Below are 6,117 nucleotides of genomic sequence, written 5' to 3'. Positions count from 1 at the left end.
GAGTGAAATACATATTCAAGGAACTGGTGTGAATGATGGTAGAGAGGGTACGTGGGAGGGTGTGCCTGGGGGGGTTGTATGGATGGGGATAGATGAGAAGTATAGAGGCAGGAGTAAGGAAGGATGTGCTATTGTGATATCTGAAGGAGTGTGGAATGGTGTGACTGATTATGGTTGGAAGGGATCAAGAACTGTGTGGGTGAAAGGAAAAGTAGGTTTAGAAAAGTATGCATGGGTGTGTATTTATGCACCAGTAAATGTGAAAAGTAAAAAAGGACTGAGAGAAAGGGAAGCTTTTTGGGAGGAAGTGAATGCATGTTTGAAGAGCTTTGAGAAAGAAAGGAAACTTATTATGATGGGAGATATGAATGCTAAAGTGAGTGATGAATGTGTGATGGATGTGGTGGAAAAATGGGGGATACCTGGGAAGAATGAAAATGGAGAGTGCCTGGTGGATATCTGTGCTGAGAGGCGGCTGTTCCTAGCAAACACCTTCTTTCAGCACAAGAATATCCTCCGATACACATGGAGGAGGGGAGAAGACTATGAGCAAACAGGATTGATTGATTATGTGGCAGTAGATGGAAGGCTTAGAAAAGATATTTGTGACGCGAAGGTAGTAAGAGGAATGTTCAATGGCTCTGACCATCTTGCAGTGCTGGCAAAATTAAAGCTGAAAGAAAAGTGGGTGTTTGAAAAGAAAGGTAAAGTAAAAAAGGAAATACTGAAGATAGAAAAGTTACAGGAAAAAAAAAAGATGAAATGGCAGAGGCCTTAAGTGAAAAATAGGAAAGTGTAAAAGATAGTACAAATATTGAAAAAGTTTTTGGAACATTTAAAGAAATAATGGTAACTACAACAGAAAAAAGTGTTAGGGATGAAAGTGGTGAGAGACGGAAAAAGAAAAGGAAATTCATGGTGGACAGAAGAGATGAGGAGGATAGTAAAAGAGAAAAAGGAACTTTTTAAGAAAACTCAAGAAAGAAATGTGGCTGAACAAGTAATAAGGGAAAGGAAAAAGAAATATGGAGAATGCAAAATGAAATTAAAACAAGCAATAAAAGAAAGTAAGAAGAGAGTTGATGAAGACTTTGGAAAAAGACTAAGTGAAAAATATAAAGAGAACAGGAAATCATATTGGAAAGAAGTAAAAAACAAAACAGATGCAGAAAATATCTCCCAAAGTAAAATAAATGAGGTTATGGATGAGAATGGAAAGATTTTGAAAGACGGGGAAGCTGTGAAGGAGAGATGGAGAGAATATTTCAAAAACTTAATGAATTTTGAGGATGGACGTCCAGCAGCAGTTTTGAGTAGAGGTAGAGGAGGAGTATATGAAGAAAGAAGTATAACATATGAAGAAGTAAATCAAGCAATAAAAAGATTAAAAAATGGAAAGGCAGCGGGGATTGATGGAATCACAGCGTAAATGTTGAAGTGTGGAGGAGATGTAGTTGTTAAATGGATGGTCAAGATGTGTGAAGCAGCATGGAGGGGGGGTGCCAGCAGACTGGACGAAAGCCATCATTGTCCCAGTTTACAAGGGGAAGGGCAGGAGAGGGGAATGTGGGAGCTATTGAGGTATAAGTCTCCTGAGTATACCCGGAAAGGTATATGGAAAAGTCATAATAGAGAGGGTGCAAAGACTTACAGAAGAGAAAATCAGTGAAGAGCAAGGAGGCTTCAGGAAGGGAAGGGGATGTGTGGATCAGATTTTTTCCTTCAAAATGGTAGTAGAAAAATAATAGTAAAAGGAAAGAAACTATACGCTGCCTTCATGGATTTGGAAAAAGCTTATGACAGAGTCGATTGGATTGCATTGTGGGATGTTTTAAAGATTTATGGTGTGGGAGGAAAACTGCTTAGTGCAATAAAGTCTTTCTATGAGGATGCATCTGCATGTGTCAAAATTACTGGAGAAACAAGTGAACATTTTGAGATAAAAGTGGGCTTAAGACAAGGGTGTGTCATGTCACCATGGTTATTCAATATTTATATGGATGGTGTTATTAGAGAAATGAAGGGCAAAGTTGGGGAAGTTGGAGTAAGAATGTTCGCTGAGGGAAGGAAGTGGGTACTGAATTCGATACTACTGTTTGCTGATGACACGGTGCTCATTGCAGAAAATGAAAGTGACTAACAAAATTTGGTCAGTGTTTTTGATAGTGTCTGTAATAGGAGAAAGCTGAAAGTAAATGTCAACAAAAGTAAAGTGATGGTTTGTGAGCGAAGTAAAGTGAGGTTGTAGATTTTGTATGCCCATATAGAGTGGGAATTGAATGTGAAAAAGAATGCAAAATAATTTTGAATGGTGAAGAAATGGAGGAGGCCAATGAGTTTAAGTACCTTGGATCAGTTATGTGTAAGCATGGTGGTATGGAGGGAGAGATAAGAGAAGGGGCATTGCAAGGAAGAAGGGTGGTAGGGTCTTTGGGACGAATCATGAATGGCAGAAGTGTGAGCATGGAGGTAAAGAGGGATTTGAGAAATACAATAATAGTACCAACCCTCACATATGCAAGTGAAACATGGGCCTGGAATGAAAGTCGGAGGTCTAGAGTGCTTTTGGTGTGAGTAGAATGGATGGAATGAGTAATGAAAGTGTGTACAAGCGTTTTGGAATGTGTCACAGGGGTGAAGGGAAGAGGTGTGGAGTGGTGGAAGAAGTGAAGCGACAGACTTTAAAGTGGTTTGGCCACATGGAACGAATGGAGGAGAGTAAGATGACCAGAAGGGTGTATGTGAGGGAGATAGAGGGAGGGAATGTTAGAGGACGACCTCCAGTGAAATGGAGAGATTGTTAGGAATTAGGTGAAGATAGCCGAGGGATTAGGCGGATTAACTATTCCCTTACTGGCACAAGTCTCGGGCCGGAGCTCGAGTCGATCGTCTGAGCTAAAATACGCCTTGGATGGTAGTTACCTATATCTTACTCCCGCTCCCATATCGAGACAAATCAGATTAATGACTGCCTAAATAACTAACTACATTTAACTATGAAAGGAACAACAATATTGAAGTGCTTCCTTCATAAAATAATAAGTAATTGACCTTGCTGAAATAAAATAAATATGCAAGGAGACTATAATTGGCTGTAACTGATGCGAACGGCGGGGCCATCTTGCGGAGGAAAGTATAAACTTCCTGAGGCACGCCGTGGCGCCCGCCGGTGTTGTGCGAAATAACTTACTTATAAAATACTTACCTTCTGGTTTCGACTTATTTCGCAGCTCTGTTGTTGTCAGGCCGCGCATGCGCAGATACCGATGTTACTAATAATTTGTCGGTCAACTTATTTCGCACGTAAAACACCGCCTTAACCCTTGCTTTATTTACCCTGCAGCTGCTATTATTATTACTACATTTGATGTTCCCACTAGGTATTGCCATCTTAGGCCCCTTCTTACTCTTATATATATAGTCACCCGTGAACTGGCTTCAATTAAGTGACGTCATCCCACTGCTCCGCCCCAAACCGCCGCGCGTGCTGGTCGCACTTTTGAAGGCAGAGTGACTTGACTTGGTATATATATATTTTGGTGCGTGATTCCAAATGGCACAGGTCGACTGATCTAGGGTTAATGATGTATCTATAAGGCCTATAAATTCTTTTGATCCATATACAATAGTGTTGTGCTGGAAGCTTCCCCGGCGACCATAGGCCTCTAGAAGGCTCCCGGAGAAACGAGCAAGGGGCGGGGAGCAAGAGCCGTCCGCCCAGGGCGCGGCCAGGCGCCAGGCGGGAAGTGTTGCCAACTCGCATATATTTTTGCTACATGTTCTTGTATGATCTAAAGTATACTGTAACATTCTAGACTGTACTGTTCTGGATATATATAGGAGAAGAGGGCGAGAGAGGGCCAGTCCCAGTCATAGTAAGCTAGTGGTAAGTGAAGAGTCAGAGTGAAGTGTACTACTGAGGAAGAATATTAAACTACAGAAACTGTGCGAAGTGTTTACATATCTCCCTCCCACGGAGTCTCCTGACGGCGACACGGAACCCAAGTAACACGTCCGGCAAAACATTGGCGTCAGGAGTGTAGCCATTTGTTTTTTCGCCATGGAGACTCGTTCCCAAGCTGCCCAGAGGGACGACATGTTGACTGAACTTTTGGAAGCCGGGAGAAACAAGAAAGAGCACAGCAACAATTAACAAGAAGGAACACTCCAAGAACTCAAAGAACAGCTAGAAGATCGCTTCACGGGATTACAGCAACAGCTAAAAGCAGTACAAGATGGAAGTGAGTCAGTGCGAAGAGAAATGACTGATGTGACCACGAACTTGGGACAACGCCTGATAGAAGTGGAGAAAGTACACACAAATCTTCAACAAGAGATGGAGGTGGTACGGGAGACGACACACAAAGAAATATTAAAAGTAAGTGACAGAGTGAAGGCCCTTGAAGACTGCTTGGCTGGAAACGGACAGCCAGTGCCTGCAGGGGCTAGTTGTACCCAAGATGCTTCTCCTACGCAAGTCCGGGGTAGTTTGAGCCCTGTTTCGCCTGAGTTTATCCTCGCAAGAAGTTCCGCCAGCCCCATGAGTCTGCTGGGTTCGCCTGTTAGAAAGAAGCCTCAGGAGTTTGATGGCAAGGTCTCCTAGGAGGCTTACCGCGCTCAGTTTGAGCTGTTGGCAGCTCGGAACGGATGGGATGACCAAGAGTGCGCGGTACAGCTGGCCACTAGCCTGAAAGGGGCGGCGCTGGAGGTCCTTGCTCAGCTCGACAATGCGACAAAGGACAGCTACAGCGGGCTGGCACAGGCGCTGGAGCAACGATATGGGACCAAGCACCAGAACGAGCTCTTCAGGGTTAGGTTCAGAACCCGCAACAGGAGGCGCGGCGAGTCTCTTCAGGAACTCGCTCAGGACCTTGAGAGCATGGCACACAAGGCATACCCAGGTGCCACCCCTGACCTGCTGACGGTTTTGCTGCGTGGTCAATTCATCGGTGCCCTGGACACCCCTCAGCTGAAGATACAAGTGAACCAAGCTAAGCCAACATCAATGCAGGAAGCTCTGGCACGTGCCATGGAGTTTGAGTCCTTTGTTAGGTCTAGCTTGTCAAGCTTCAGGGACGACTCGACTTCTGGCTTTAGGGCACGAAAGGGCGCTGTCAGCGACACAGACAGGTTCCAAAGAACGTGCTGGTACTGCGAGAAGGTTGGGCACAAGGAGAACGAATGCTATAAGAGGAAGAAAGAATATGAAGGTGGCGTTAAGAAGAAGCCCAGAGAAGGACCCAAGTGCTGGACCTGTGGAGAAAAGGGGCACTGGAAGAATGAGTGTCGGAAAACTGTGCCCCCAACGAGGGACCACCACTCGGGAAACTAAGGAGGACTGGTTCACGGGGGCAACGACCAGTCTGTCCTGTACATGCCCCGAAGATGTCAATGTGCAGGAGAACCACCATGACGAGCTGCCAAGTGGAGGGCAAGGTTGACGGAGTGTTGTGGCCTGTGGTCGTCGACACAGGCTCGGAACGCACATTGGTGCGGCCTGACGTGGTGAGTCATCGTCGGCTTCCTAAGACGTCGCATCGACTGTGCGGAGTCACTGGACACTATGCAGAGCTCAGAGGCCCAGTGGACGTGAAGTTTGAGCTCGGAGGAAAGGAAGAGTCCCTCTCTGTGTATGTGGCCGACATGGACGACCCCTGCATCCTAGGTATGGATTATCTTGTCTCCCACAGGTGCGAGCTGGACTTTCGCGCTAAGCAGCTGACTGTAGGAGGAAGGAGGGTGCCACTGACGACTGTGAACAAGGAAGACCTGCCAGTGACGGTCAAGCGCACCACCATTATCCCTGCGAGGTCGGAGATGCTGTTACCCTGTCAAATTACGGGTGCCCACCCGGCTAGCCTGTGTGTTGTAGAGAGTTGAAGTCGATGTCCGGTAGAAAACGGGGTGATTGTAGGCAGTACTTTGGTAGACCCTGCTGCAGCGGAAGTGCCTGTCGTCGTGGCCAATGTCTCCTTCAGCCCAAAGAAAATAGAACAAGGGACCATGGTGGAGTTGTGCCAAGAGATCGACCAGGAACCGAGAACCTATGTCTGCAGGAGAACCCTGACGAAGCCCCAGGAGGAGCTGCCCGACTACCTGCGCGACCTGTTTGACAGG

The sequence above is a fragment of the Eriocheir sinensis genome, chromosome 16 (assembly GCF_024679095.1).
Source record: "Eriocheir sinensis breed Jianghai 21 chromosome 16, ASM2467909v1, whole genome shotgun sequence".
In the NCBI taxonomy this organism is placed as follows: domain Eukaryota; kingdom Metazoa; phylum Arthropoda; class Malacostraca; order Decapoda; family Varunidae; genus Eriocheir; species Eriocheir sinensis.
This window is presented reverse-complemented; position numbering follows the sequence as displayed.